A 16,111-nucleotide genomic window follows, 5' to 3' on the forward strand; every position below is an offset into this window, starting at 1 on the left:
AATACTGACCCTAATTTCAAAAAACATGTTAGTAACTACAAAAAGGTATATAGAAGGGTAATTAATCTAGCAAAAGTATTGAGTAACGATATACTAATAAGGAATCAGACAATAAATCAAGAACCACATGGGAAATTGTTAAAAGAGAAATAGGAAAAACTCTAAAGACCAGGATACTGTACTTAAATCTAGTGATAACATTGAAATAAAGAAGGACGTCTTGCCCAATTACATTAACAACTACTTTCTAAGTGTACCTGATAAATTAAGCAAGAGCTTTACCAAAGAAGAGAAAACAACAGCTACAAAAGTAGTCAATAGCATGATAATAAGTTCCATTGATAAATATGAAATACTGAAAGAAATTAACAGTATGAAACCCAAAATGACAGCAGGACTGGACGAAGTGCCAGTGACAATAATAAAACAAATGTCGCCACACAAATCTTGGAACCACTGGTACACATTGCCAATTCTACATTCAGTGAAGGTGGGTTCCCCCAAAGGCTGACCATTATTCAAAAATGGGGACATACATAAAGTAGAAAACTATAGACCTATAGCCCACTTTCCATCTTTATCAAAAATTTTGAAAAACTGATGAAAATTAGACTCATAAGCTGCCTTGACACCTTCAATCTTCTAAATTGTAATCAACATGGTTTTCGTACAGGCTACAGCACAGAAACAGCTATACAGGCCTTTACGGAAGAAATTATTAGAAATTTAGACAATAATACATGTGTGGTAGGAATCAACCTAGATCTTCCCAAGGCCTTCGATACAGTAGATCATCAAATTCTCCTTGACAAACTGGAGGCAATAAGCATCAGAAGAATTGGGAGGAATTGGTTTGAATCCTACCTCCAAGATATAACTCAGGTTGTGGAACTCACCTCATCTCAGAATAAGAAAAAATAAAGTGGGTTTCTGATGCTAAAAAAGTGGCAGTAGCTGTTCCTCAGGGTAGTGTTCTTGGCCCCCTATTTTCCTATCTATATAAATGACATTGAAAGGCCCAACAGATCATCAAAAATTATGTTATTTGCAGATGATACAAGCATAATTATAAGTGATGACAGCAAGTCCTTATTCATGACAGCTGAAAAGGTTCTGAAGAGTGTGCAACAGTGGTTTTATGCTAATAAGTTGACACTTAATTTAAATAAAATAAATTACATACAGTATGGTAAAGTAATTGAGAAGGATGATCACCATTTATCATTGAGTGACCATGAAATAGAGAAAGTCTTGTCCACAAAATTTTTGGGCATGTACATTGATCAGAACTTGAGCTGGAAAGACCATGTCGCATACATATTCAAAAAACTCAATTCAGCATGTTTTGCACTGAGAATAATTTCTAGAGCTTACAGTGCAGAATGTACAAGATTAGTGTATATGTCTTATTTCGATTCTATTATATCCTATGGAATAATATTCGGTGTGCAACTAAATGTCGCTTGACAGAGGTTTTTAAATTACAGAAAAGGGCCATTAGAATTATTACACACAGCTCCTCACAAACACACTGCAAGCCCTTGTTCATGCAGCTAACCATACTTACAGTACCATCTCTGTACATATTAAAAAGCATACTGCATACAAGAACACACTTGAGTAGTTTACGTGGAAATTCAAATCTTCATGACTACAATACATGTTTCTGTAAGAATCTGCATGTAGAAAGAACAAGAAAAACGAAAACTCAAAAACACGAGCCACTATGGAATAAAGCTTTATAATGCTCTGCCACTCTGCATCAGGGGAACAGAAGATGAAGGAAAATTTAAGTCAGAGTTAAAAAAGTTTATGAAAAGTAAATGTTTTTATAGCATAGAGGAATATTTTGAATACATAAATCACTAACTGATAGTTGTATCGTTAATATCATGTTCTCATTGTCAGTTCTATGTCTCATTTATACTCTTTTTAACTCTAAAATTATGTGTAATATGTGTTTTCCAAAATGTACTAAATATATATAAATCCATCACATACATTACTTGTTGAAGGAGCATGTAAAAGAACAACACATTAATTCAATGTTTTATTTTTCAACATAGACCTACTATATAATGTTAATTTTGTGTGTTTTAATTCAATGTTTTAATTTTCAACAGAATGTTAATTTTGTGTGTTTGATAGAAATTTGCAATATTCTGCTGTGCATATTCTGGACAGTATTACGACAATTCCTGTACCATGTAAATGATGAAAAGGATGATAATAAATGCAATGAAATGAAATATACTTAGTATGTCAATTGACTTGTAATTTCCACAGAATTCACACATTCCACTTGCACTTCCTGGACATTAGTATAACTACCATAAATTTACACTACTTTCGTAATGTGTTCACCTAGCACTTGACGCTTGGTGTCAGAATTACTTGTGTCAGTGTCGTGTTAATAAGCTGTAGAACTATGATATATTTATTGTGTTCCACGATGACTTCGATATTTTTTCCAGTGAGTGTTCTTTCGTAAGTGTGATCAGATATCTGAAAACGAAAAATGATTTAGGTTTTACAATACTAGAACAGAGTTTTGCTACAATGTGTATTTAGGGGAACATAAGCTGATGAAGCAATTTTCACTAAATAACAGTTACACGATTTATAATTGAAAATGACAGCTCTAATGAAGGAGAAAAATTCAGTTGCTCATGACATTATTAGTAATAGAAGAAAAAAAATTGTAGGTGACGTAAACAGGCTCTACTTAATCCCCTTTAAGTACTGTATGATGTGTTTGAACATATATATTTTCATTAGCAAATAAATGTCAAAGTTCTGAAGTGTTTCACTTCTCAGTGCGTTACCACACAAAACTGACCTATAACATATTTTGCAGACCACATTATTTTAAAGTAACACAGGAAAAACCATAATGACAGAAGAAGAAAAATCACCTACAAAATGAAACAAACCACAAAGTGTCACAACCAGACCTTCACACGCCAAAAACGGTGAATATTACACTGATCCAACAACAGAAGAAGCAGATGCAGCATTAACTGTAGTATTGGTATTGGAACCACAACATTGTAAAAAAAATCAAGATCACAATGTGTCAACAGAAGAACCAGTTTGAGCAGCTTTAAATTTAATAAATGACACATGACATACAAACCGCAAAAAGAATATGAAATACATCAAAGTATGAGAAAGCAGCAAACAGCAACTTCTGAAAAAGTGGACTTCGCAGAGATTACAAGCAGTTCTCCACTACTCAGTACAAGATTTTTTTATTCCACAGCCAAAGAGAGAGAAGAGTGACAAGATAAATATTAATACATATAGGGGGATAACATGTCAGTCTCCAAGTAGAACAGATTTTCAACAGGTCAATAGTCATCAGAAAGAAAATAGCAATCAAGTCTCGAACCAAAACATTCGATGTCTAGGTATCAAAAAGCTAGAAGCAGAAGTGCTCCTGAGTGAAACATGACCAAATGTGTTATGTATTATTAAGCATGGTGTCTACATGAAATAGAACTTTTCAATCTTATAATAAGAGATTATTAATTATTTCTGTAGATCAAACACAAAGGTGGAGATGTTGTTACATGCAAGAAGAAAATCGATAGTCTGAAAACCATAAGTGTATAAATCTTCCAGCATGCATTGAAAAGACTCTGAAATTACTGGCATAATCAGTAAAGAACTAAGAATTTTCAACACTGCAACATTTCTCAAGAAACTAGCAAAATTATTACTGGAAGAATCAAAACCAAAACAAGAATTAAAAGAAACACTACTACAGTGTAACATGAAAATAATAACAAGAGTATCTGATCAGAGTTAGACCACCGTTGTAACATAACTGCTAGTATTGAAAACAGTGATAGTGAAGCAAAAGTTCTGCAAACAACTATCTCCAAGCATTATGGGTTAATGTTTTGTATCTGCCAAAATAGGAGCTCAAAAACCGAAACACATCAGTGTTAGAGAGAAATCAGGGTTATGAATCTATGAAACACAAAAATTTTAAAATAACATTGAGGAAAGGATGTGGAACTGAAACAATGAAAGCACAAATGAAAATTATGATGCATTTCTTAACACCCTAATCCATCATTGTCATGTCTTCCAACAACGGATCTGTGAGAAAAAAGCAAGGTCACCATAGCAAATGAATTACTGAAGATATAATTGAACTAAGGACTAGAGTGAAGTATCTTGGACAAAAATGGAAGATGGAGCCATACAAACAGTATCAGAAGAAGTGCAGGTAATCAATAAGAGAAACAAAAGCCAGTTCAATAAACAGAATCAGAGCAAATTCAAATCATAAAAGGAAAACAGCATGGGTAACAATCAGTACTGAAAGATATAGTTAAAAAGGTAAATAGTAGAAATTTTATTAAGTCAACGAAAACTGAAAACGATATAGTTACACAAGGAACAAAAATTTTTAATATAATCAACAATAGTTTTATAAAAGCTGTGCAAAATTTAAAATTGGAAAGAAATTATCAAGAATTGAAGCATTATAGGACACTTGAGCAACCATCCCAATCAATGTTCTTGGGACCAGTAACAAAAACAGAACTCATTAAAATAATTCAGAAATTGAAATCCAAGAAGTCCACAGAAGATGATGAAATACCAAGTTATCGAATAAAGCATATAATTGAAGAGATAATTGAACCTCTCTTGGATGTAGCAAACAGCTCATTCATAGAGTGTTTCCAGAAAATTTAAAAATAAGCAAAGTGGTACCAATATATAATAAAGGTGACAGAGATGACCTGAATAACTATAGACCAGTACCTTTAATTTCTAGACTCTCAAAGATACTAGAGATGCTCATGTGTGGTAGAATGACTGCATTCCTCGAGAAACATAGCATTCTTATTCCAGCACAACATGTTTTCCCAAAAGGAAAATCTACAGAAATAGCTATATCAGGCCTAACAGAATCTGTTATAAATGCATTAAACAAGAAACTCTGTATCTGCTATGTTTCCAGATTTGCCTAAGAATTTTCATACCATCAACCACGAAACACTAATTTTTTAAAAAAGTTTGAAAACTATGGCATATGTGGACATGCACTGCAGTGGATAAAATCATATGTCAGTAACAGAAAGATGTTTGTGAGAACAGAATCTGCATGTAGATCTGAAGTCATGGATATTCAGTATGGTGTACCTGATGGATCTATACTTGGTTCACTCCTGTTCAACTAATTTGTAAGCATTTTAAAGTCAGTGAGGTGGATCTAAAATATTGGTTGCAGTAGACATGACATTAATGAATGTGGAAGAAAATCTGGAAACACTGGAGAGAAATGTAGTTACGTCTACAAATAACACAGTACAGTGGCTCATAGAGAATGACTTAATTATAAATCTAAAAACACAATGATCATGGTGTTCAAGAACAGAGAAAACAGAGATGACATAGATATAGTCATATATGAAACAAAATTTTTGGGAATTAAAGTTGAAAATAAGCTCCAATGGAGACAACATATAAACAATGTCTCTTGCAAATTAAGCGGCATAATATTTATTATTTAACAGGTTGTCCATTATGCTAATAAACAACTACTATGTACAGTGCACCATGCACTATTTGAACCATATTTACCGTTTGGAATTACTGTTTTGGGAAAAACTCCAACAATAATAACACAAGAAGAATTCTTGTACTGCAAAAAAGATCATTAGGACCATTTTGAATAAAGAACAAACAGGCTCATGCAGAAATGCTTTCTGTAATCTAAAATACTAGTTCATTCATATGACACAAGATGTAAAGGTCAGCTGAGAAGTACACCTCACAGACAGTGAGCTGCTGAAAAAGGTTCTTGATACGCAGATGTACAATTGATAAAGCAGCTTTCCAAGAATCTACAGTACAGTATGAGTGAAAGGACATTCAAGAAGCTTCTAGGGGTTTCACTTAAGGGAAAAAATTTATGGTTTAGAACAGCAGATATGTAAAGAATGAAGAATGCTAGTAATATTTGGATGTGCAATTTGCAATTAATTGAAAATATTGTAGTATGATGTATGTAAATAACTCATAGTATATCGGCTTATATTATATTCACTGTTGCCAAAAGCATTCTTATGTTAACAATGTACATTTAGTTTAATCTGTCAAAATTTATAAGCCTAAAACTAGTAATGAAGTAAAATGAGAGATACAGTATATACATTCTGATCAATAGAGTATATTTCAGTTTTCTGATTTTTATGCATAAATGCGCCCCAGAAAACCGTTGGTAATTACATTGCGCAATTTTTAATCTCATTTATCAACGAGGTGAAAAACCACTATCAATTTTTTTAGAAAATCATGTTGTTGTTGTTGTTGTGGTCTTCAGTCCTGAGACTGGTTTGATGCAGCTCTCCATGCTACTCTATCCTGTGCAAGCTTCTTCATCTCCCAGTACCTACTGCAACCTACATCCTTCTGAATCTGCTTAGTGTATACATCTCTTGGTCTCCCTCTTCGATTTTTACCCTCCCCACTGCCCTCCAATGCTACATTTGTGATCCCTTGATGCCTCAAAACATGTCTTACCAACCAGTCCTTTCTTCTAGTCAAGTTGTGCCACAAACTTCTCTTCTCCCCAGTCCTACTCAATACCTCCTCATTAGTTACGTGATCTACCCATCTAATCTTCAGCATTCTTCTGTAGCACCACATTTCGAAAGCTTCTATTCTCTTCTTGTCCAAACTAGTTATCGTCCATGTTTGACATCGATACATGGCTACACTCCATACAAATACTTTCAGAAACGACTTCCTGACACTTAAATCTATACTCGATGTTAACAAATTTCTCTTCTTCAGAAACGATTTCCTTGCCATTGCCAGTCTACATTTTATATCCTCTCTACTTCGACCATCATTCGTTATTTAACTCCCTAAATAGCAAAACTCCTTTACTACTTTAAGTGTCTCATTTCCTAATCTAATTCCCTCAGCATCACCCGATTTAATTTGACTACATTCCATTATCCTCGTTTTGCTTTTGTTGATGTTCATCTTATATCCTCCTTTCAGGACACTGTCCATTCCGTTCAACTGCTCTTTCAAGTCCTTTGCTGTCTCTGACAGAATTACAATGTCATCAGCGAACCTCAAAGTTTTTACTTCTTCTCCATGAATTTTAATACCTAATCCGAATTTTTCTTATGTTTCCTTTACTGCTTGCTCAATATACAGATTGAATAACATCAGGGAGAGGCTACAACCCTGTCTCACTGCTTTCCCAACCACGCTTCCCTTTCATGCCCCTCGACTCTTATAACTGCCATCTGGTTTCTGTACAAATTGTAAATGGCCTTTCGCTCCCTGTATATTACCCCTGCCACCTTCAGAAGTTGAAAGAGAGTATTCCAGTTAACATTGTCAAAAGCTTTCTCTAAGTCTACAAATGCTAGAAATGTAGGTTTGTCTTTTCTTAATCTTTCTTCTAAGATAAGTCGTAAAGTTAGTATTGCCTCATATGTTCCAACATTTCTACGGAATCCAAACTGATGTTCCCCGAGGTCTGCTTCTACCAGTTTTTCCATTCGTCTTAAAGAATTCGCGTTAGTATTTTGCAGCTGTGACTTATTAAACTGATAGTTCGGTAATTTTCACATCTGTCAACACCTGCTTTCTTTGGGATTGGAATTATTATATTCTTCTTGAAGTCTGAGGGTATTTCGCCTGTCTCATACATCTTGCTCACCAGATGGTAGAGTTTTGTCATGACTGGCTCTCCCAATGCCATCAGTAGTTCTAATGGAATGTTGTCTACTCCCGGGGCCTTGTTTCGTCTCAGGTCTTTCAGTGCTCTGTCAAACTCTTCACGCAGTATCTTATCTCCCATTTCGTCTTCATCTACATCCTCTTCCATTTCCATAATATTGTCCTCAATCACATCGCCCTTGTATAAACCCTCTATATACTCCTTCCACCTTTCTGCCTTTCCTTCTTTGCTTAGAAATGGGTTTCCATCTGAGCTCTTGATATTCATACAAGTGGTTCTCTTCTCTCCAAAGGTCTCTTTAATTTTCCTGTAGGCAGTATCTATCTTACCCCTAGTGAGACAAGCCTCTACATCCCTACGTTTGTCCTCTAGCCATCCCTGCTTAGCCATTTTGCACTTCCTGTCGATCTCATTTTTGAGACGTTTGTATTCCTTTTTGCCTGCTTCATTTACTGCATTTTTATATTTTCTCCTATCATCAATTAAATCAATATTTCTTCTGTTACCCAAGGATTTCTACTAGCCCTCGTCTTTTTACCTACTTGATCCTCTGCTGCCTTCACTACTTCATCCCTCAGAGCTACCCATTCTTCTTCTGCTGTATTTCTTTCCCCCATTCCTGTCAATTGTTCCCTTATGCTCTCCCTGAAACTCTCTACAACCTTTGGTTCTTTCAGTTTATCCAGGTCCCATCTCCTTAAATTCCCACCTTTTTGCAGTTTCTATCTGACACCTTTTAGTATCTCCAGGATTCTTCCATGTATACAACCTTCTTTTATGATTCTTGAACCAAGTGTTAGCTATGATTAAGTTATGCTCTGTGCAAAATTCTACAAGGCGGCTTCCTCTTTCATTCCGTCCCCCCAATCCATATTCACCTACTATGTTTCCTTCTCTCCCTTTTCCTACTGACGAATTCCAGTCACCCATGACTATTAAATTTTCGTCTCCCTTCACTACCTGAATAATTTCTTTTACCTCGTCATACATTTCATCTATTTCCTCATCATCTGCAGAGCTAGTTGGCATATAAACTTGTACTACTGTAGTAGGCATGGGCCTTGTGTCTATCTTGGCCACAATAATGCGTTCACTATGCTGTTTGTAGTAGCTAACCCGCACTCCTATTTTTTTATTCATTATTAAACCTACTCCTGCATTACCCCTATTTGATTTTGTATTTATAACCCTGTAATCACCTGACCAAAAGTCTTGTTCCTCCTGCCACCGAACATCACTAATTCCCACTATATCTAACTTTAACCTATCCATTTCCCTTTTTAAATTTTCTAACCTACCTGCCTGATTAAGGGATCTGACATTCCACGCTCCGATCCGTAGAACGCCAGTTTTCTTTCTCCTGATAACGACGTTCTCTTGAGTAGTCCCCGCCCGGAGATCCGAATGGGGGACTATTTTACCTCCGGAATGTTTTACCCAAGAGGACGCAATCATCAGTTAATCATACAGTAAATCTGCATGTCCTCGGGAAAAATTACGGCTGTAGTTTCCCCTTGCTTTCAGCCGTTCGCAGTACCAGCACAGCAAGGCCGTTTTGGTTAATGTTACAAGGCCAGATCAGTCAATCATCCAGACTGTTGCCCCTGCAACTACTGAAAAGGCTGCTGCCCCTCTTCGGTAAAGTTTCATAATAGCCACATGGATTCTATGTATAAGCACCAGTCTACAAATTTTCAAGTAAAATGTTTATAAATTATTTCAGAGTATGAGGATACTTATGCACACATTTAACACACACTCTGAAATCAACACAACTAATTCCCCCCCCCCCCCCCCCACACCACCACCACCACCACCCCCACCCCCACCCAGAGAGACCACTCTTATGACGTGTATCACAAAAGCTCAAGTAAGATTTTATTTATCAGGAAGAAAAAATTGCACTTCAAGGCATCAGTCAAATGGAAGTATAAACCAAAGTAGAACATCAGGTAGTTGTTGTAGCTATAGTCTGATCTTTGACACAGCATGAGTGGACAGCTTCGTTAACTTTTCCATGCTCTCTGTGTCACTAGAGCATCAGCAAATGAAATTAACTAGCTCTTACAAACACATTTCTCTTTCTCTGCAGAGAATTTTCATGTCATTGAAAACCCAATTTCAAACAAACTGTTTTATGAAAGTCTTTTAGGAAGAACATAACAACAAAGGCAATTTCTGCACATTATGCCCTCAACTGAGCCAGCCCCAAAATTTATTTGTGTCTGCCATAATTGAGTACACAAAGTATTTTTGACCAGATCCAAAACAAAAATCTATAGTTACTAAGTTTGTAGATAAGCACCAGCCCTTCTGGGACTGATGACCTTAGCTGTTTAGTCCCCCTTAAACATCCCAACAACCACCACCACCAGCCCTTCTCTATGAGAAACATGTGGTTTCCATCTATTGGCTGAAATTCAACAAACTGGTTAGGTGCGCCACAACATTCTGTGCATCTACTGAATATTCTCACGGATGTGCCTATAAATAAGGTACATCACTCTCTGCACTACATGCATAGGCAAAAATAATGACCTCTTTCCAGCATCTTATCAAGTTAAATGTGACCCACTTGGCAGCTTAATTTCACATTTCAGGGAACTGCATAATCTTTCATGAAGCCTTAACAAAAATTATCACTTCCTTTTTTCTTTACATCGCAAAGAAACAAGTGAAGAATACCATTTTTCAAAAAAACTAAACTAATCATATTACTCTCATTATATGGAAGCATTCCTATTTGATGCATTGTACAGTTTATAACAGAAGTATCACATTCAATGAGCTGTACAATTAGCAGTCAGTGCATACTTGCTGTGCACATTCTAAACAGAGATATTTCTTACAGCCGCAACATCTATACTTGGTGTATTGGTTTTTTGAAGGACCACATTCACAGCATCTCTGTTGTTTTGAGTGTTGGTCCTCTTCTGAGGGTTGGGTTGCGTCTTCGTCTGGAAAAGACTGAATATCTCGTCTGAAATCTCATGGCAATGATGAACATAGAGAAAGTAGATGCAAGTAAACATCAACTAGATTACGTGCAAGAAGTGTCAGATACACACTACACCTGGTGTAAGCATCAGTATTTTTTGCATCATATATTTAAGCTTTGTAGCTGCAATGTTCATCATGCTATAAAAAAGTCGTCATTGGTCATCAGCTGGTATTTCTTGATACGTTGCATGTAATACACAGCTGGATTGTTGTTATCACCAAATGTGTGAATTGCATTACCATGATGCATTGTGGAATGTATCAGATTTTTTTTCACCTCACAAGGCGACTAGACATTAGAATTGAGTTTTTCTGAACCCAAACAGTGATCCTTTGTCTGTGTAAACTCTGGAGAGATTTCAGTTTTATTATTGGGCTCATAATTCCAACCACAGTAAGATTCTTCTAAAGCATGTAAGCAGTTAACTGTAAGGAAATGAACCAATTGTCAATGGTTATATTATGCTCAGATCCTGAGATCACAGAAGTGAGGCATTTCATAACATCTGTCAGTTTGTTGCTAATTGCAAATGACCCTATAGGCTGTTTACCAGCACATATTTCCTGGTTGCCAGTGTGATACATCCCAAGATCTATCAAAGCAAATATTATTAGCCCATACCTATTTGATTTGCTAGGGGTGTTCTGTCTGAAGAAACATTTGCCCCTGAAAGCTTCTTGTTTTTCATCAGTAGTGCAGTACTTCACAAATGACTAAGCATTTTTACAATTTGCTTCAAAGGTAGAAAATATTTCACATGTGTGATTAAATTATTAGCCTTCTTTTTTTCCTCTCTAGTATATCTGTTGCCGAACTTCAAACAGTATAAGAAGCACCTAAATCATCTTTCACTCATTGTTAGACGACATAACAGAGTTCCCATTTTATTGAAGGCCCATATGTCTTGTGTGTTTGTATGGATTTTTTTCTTGTTGCAAATAAATGCAATATTCCTAACAGAGCGTTTATTTCAGTTGTGTTGTCAGATTATCATCGCTTTCTCTGGAATAATGTCCCTTAGCATCTTTTTCTCTGGAATAATGTCCCTGTACTTCAGTCACCTTTTCGTTAGTGTACAAAACACTGCTAGAGAGCATCTCTTTGTCGAAAAAGCATTCCCAACAGTCCATTTGTGTTCTTGAATTCTTTGCAGATCCTTTCACTCCCAGTGAATAACTGATTTCCTTCCTAGGAAATATTCGTCAACATGATTATCACTGTAACTGTCACTGGAGTTTGCATCTAGCTCGGTGTCGGTATTTTCTTTTCTTGTTTCCACACTCTCTTCTTCTAAAAAAAATGGTTCAAATGGCTCTGAGCACTATGGGACTCAACTGCTGTGGTCATAAGTCCCCTAGAACTTAGAACTACTTAAACCTAACTAACCTAAGGACAGCACACAACACCCAGCCATCACGAGGCAGAGAAAATCCCTGACCCCGCCGGGAATCGAACCCGGGAACCCGGGCGTGGGAAGCGAGAACTCTCTTCTTCTACATCACTGTAAATACCGAAGTGATCATCTGAGAGATCATCTTCCTCAAACAATAGCTACAGTACAATTTCAGTGCCACATACATTTTCCAGATTGTAGGTCTTCTGTGATCTCATATTGGATCTTAAGAGAAGTAAATACCTGATAGCGACAGCTATTACTAACAAATTTTAAAAACTACTAGATTAAATAAAAAATAAAATATTTACCCTTAAGGCTATATTAGATGGAGCGTATTTATTCACTATTCACTGGCGTATTTGGAAGAAGCTGCTAAACTCGAGATGTGTAATAACAGACAGTGAACAAAGTCATTACTCTGAACCGAGAGCGTCAAAAGTTGAAGTGTGCTTTACTTTTTCGCTGGTCGCTGGTTTCTCTCGTCGCCGCCTAGTGTTGGTTGCCCCATGCCATATACAGGAGCATATAAAATAGTCATCAGCTGGGCAACAATCTTAACAGAAAAGATAATCAAACAAAAACAAAATGAAAAGGCAAAAAGAAATGAAACAAATGGATAAGAAGGTGGATTGAGAGGAGAGATAAATATGGTACTTATGCAATTTTTTTGAGGGAATCATCATGCAAAGACCCTTCTGCTTACAGAAAAATAATGAGGATGACATCAGAAAACTTTGATACGTTATTGGAGGTGGTAGAGAATAAATTAAGAAAACAGAACACCTCTCAAGGATGGCGATCTTGCCAAGGACAAAAATAGCGGTAACACTGTGTTATTTGGCAATGGGTGGTAGCTTCAAAACACCAGAATATATATTCCCTATACGTCAGTGTTCTATCTCCAAGTCCATTTCACAAGTCCTGAATGTGATTGCAGAGGTTTTATACTGAAGCGCCAAAGAAATTGATACAGGCGTGCATATTCAAATACAGAGATATGTAAACAGGTAGAATACAGCGCTGCAGTCGGCAACGCCTATGTAAGACAATAAGTATCTGCCCAGTTGTTATATCGGTTACTGCTGCTACAATGGTAGGTTTTCGAGATTTAAGTGAGTTTGGACGTGGTGTTATAGTCGGTGCACGAGCGATGGGACACAGCATCTCCGAGACAGAGATGAACAGAGGATTTTCCCATACGAGTGTACCATGAATATCAGGAATCAGATAAAACATTAAATTTCCGACATTGCTGCGGCCAGAAAAAGATCCTGCAAAAACGGGACCAATGACGACTGAAGAGAGTCATTCAATGCGACAGAAATGCAATCCTGCAAATTGCTGCAGATTTCAGTGTTGGGCTATCAACAAGTGTCATGATGCGAACATTCAACGAAACATCATTGATATGGGCTTTCAGAGCTAAGGCCCACTCGTGTACCCCTGATGACTGCACGACACAAAACTTTACACCTCGCCTGGGTCCGTCAACGCCGACGCTGGACTGTTGATGACTGGAAACATGATGCCTGTATGGAGACAACCTCATAAATCCATGCAGGCCCATCTGGTTGGCCGCATGGTCTAACGCACTGTTTCCCGAGCAGGAAGGCGTGCTGGTCCCGAGCACGAATCCACCCAGTGTACTAGTGTCAAGGTCCGGTGTGTTGGCCAACCTGTGGATGGGTTTTAAGGCGGTTTTCCATCTGCCTTAACGAATGCAGGCTGGTTCCCCTTATTCTGTCTCAATTATACAATGTCGCTGATTGCTGCGCAAGCACTGTCTCCACGTACGCGTACACCATAATTACTCTACCACACAAACATTTGGGGTTACACTCGCCTGGTATGAGACGTTTCTTGGGGGGTCCACTGGGGGCCAAACTGCACAATAGCCCTGGGTTCAGTGTGAGGCGGCAGTGGGGAGGGTGGACTGCTATGGCCTGTTGTGGGGTTGTGCACCACTGAGGGTTATAGTGGGACGAAGCCTCTCTGTCGTTTCTAGGTCCGTGGTTCAATACACCCAATACACATTCGGGTATGGAGACGACCTCGTGAATACATGTACTCTCCATGTCAACAGGGGACTGTTCAAGCTGTTGGAGTCTCTGAAATGATGTGGAGCGTGTGCAATTGGGGTAATATGGGATCCCTGATATGTCTAGATACGACTGTGACAGGTGACATGTACATATGCATCATCCTGTCTAAATACCTCCATCCATTCATGTCATAGTGCATTCCGACAGACTTGGGCAATTCCAGCATGACAGTGCGACACCTGGCACATCCAGAATTGCTACAGAGTGGCTCCAGGAACACTCTTCTGGGTATAACACTTCCACTAGTCACGAAACTCCCCAGATATGAACATTATTGAAGATATCTGGGATGCCTTGCAACGTGCTGTCAGAAGAGATCTCCACACCCTCATACACTTACAGATTTCTGGAGAGCCTTGCAGGATTCATGGTGTCAATTCCCTCCAGCACTACTACAGACATTAGTTCATGCCACGTCATGTTGCGGCGGTTCTGTGTGCTCGTGGGGTCCCTACACGATATTAGACAGGTGTTCCATTTTCTTTGGCTCTTCAGTGTAAAATCAGATAGGCTATACACATAAGTTTATTCATTCATTTGTTAAATATTTTCAAAACGTTTGTCAGGAACAATACCGAAATACAGTTTTTTGCAAATTACATTTTACACCAAGTAAGGAGAATGAAAAGAAAGAAATGAGTTTGTGATAACACTGTCTGTGCGTACTTGAGTAAAGTACTCTTATCTATTTTTTGTCTATAAATGAAACAGCAATGGCTTCAAGAATTCTGTTTTCACTTTGGGCTGAAAGTGTCAAATGAAAAGAGTTGACATATGGCGAATGTGCTTGTGTTGCATCATTTGAGGGAGAGGACGGAATGAACATGGAAAGATTCTCATTGAATTCTTTTCCTCCCAACTCTGCAGAACACTGCCAAAGTTGCCTCAGTTCCGCTGCTACATATTTTCCAAAATGGTTAAATGTGTCTTCATTTTGGACTTAGTCTGAACTTCTCTAATGACTTGGCAATTAGTGATGGTGATTTTTGTTTTCGTGCTGGCATTGCTGGGGATTCATTTTTTCTGGCGATCTCTTAATTGGGGAAGTTGCTGCTTAAAGAGACGACTCCAATTGTGAATCATTATTACTACATTCACATTCATTGTATTCCAGGGATTCATCTGTCTGTTGGTTTATTTACTGAAACAAATTATTATTATTATCTCAGATGCCAAGAAAAAGAGATGAAAGTATTCAAATATCTAATAGTCCCCAGCATTGGTGGAAATTCCCAGGATGCTGTGGAGCAATTGATAGGAAGCATGTCCAAATAAAGTGTCCCCCAGCCTTTTGGTTCTACATTTCTCAGCTATAAGGGAATATCTTGTGTTATTTTATTTAGCTTGGTTAAATGCAGATTACTGTTTCTGAAATTTTGATGTGGGTGGAAATGGATGTGCTAGTGACAGTGCCATTTTCTGTGACTCTACTCTCAATACAGCCATGCAGAATAATCTACTTGACATACAAGAAAAATCAGTGAGTGTTGGTGATGATGCCCTTCCCGTGCGAAAAAGTTTAATGAAATGTTACAGCAGAACTGTGTTATCAAAAGCAGAAAAATATTTAATTACCGACTATCGAGAGCTTGATGTGCAGTGGAGAATGCTATTGTCATACTTGTATTGCGGTTTAGAATATTTCTTAGACCAACTGAGCTTAAATTTTCTACGACTGATAAAGTGATATGGAATGCTTGAAGTCTACACAACTGGTTAAGAATGACATCGCGAAACTATTTCCAGACACAACACTTTGACCAAGAAGATTTCAAAACAGCTGGAGATATTACAGGAGCAAAGTGCGGGTATACAATTAGTATGGAGTCAGTGTTTCGTTTGGGAAGCAACAATTATCAAAGAGAAGCTGAAAATGTGTGATGGGAATA

Source organism: Schistocerca nitens, chromosome 6, assembly GCF_023898315.1.
Source record: "Schistocerca nitens isolate TAMUIC-IGC-003100 chromosome 6, iqSchNite1.1, whole genome shotgun sequence".
In the NCBI taxonomy this organism is placed as follows: domain Eukaryota; kingdom Metazoa; phylum Arthropoda; class Insecta; order Orthoptera; family Acrididae; genus Schistocerca; species Schistocerca nitens.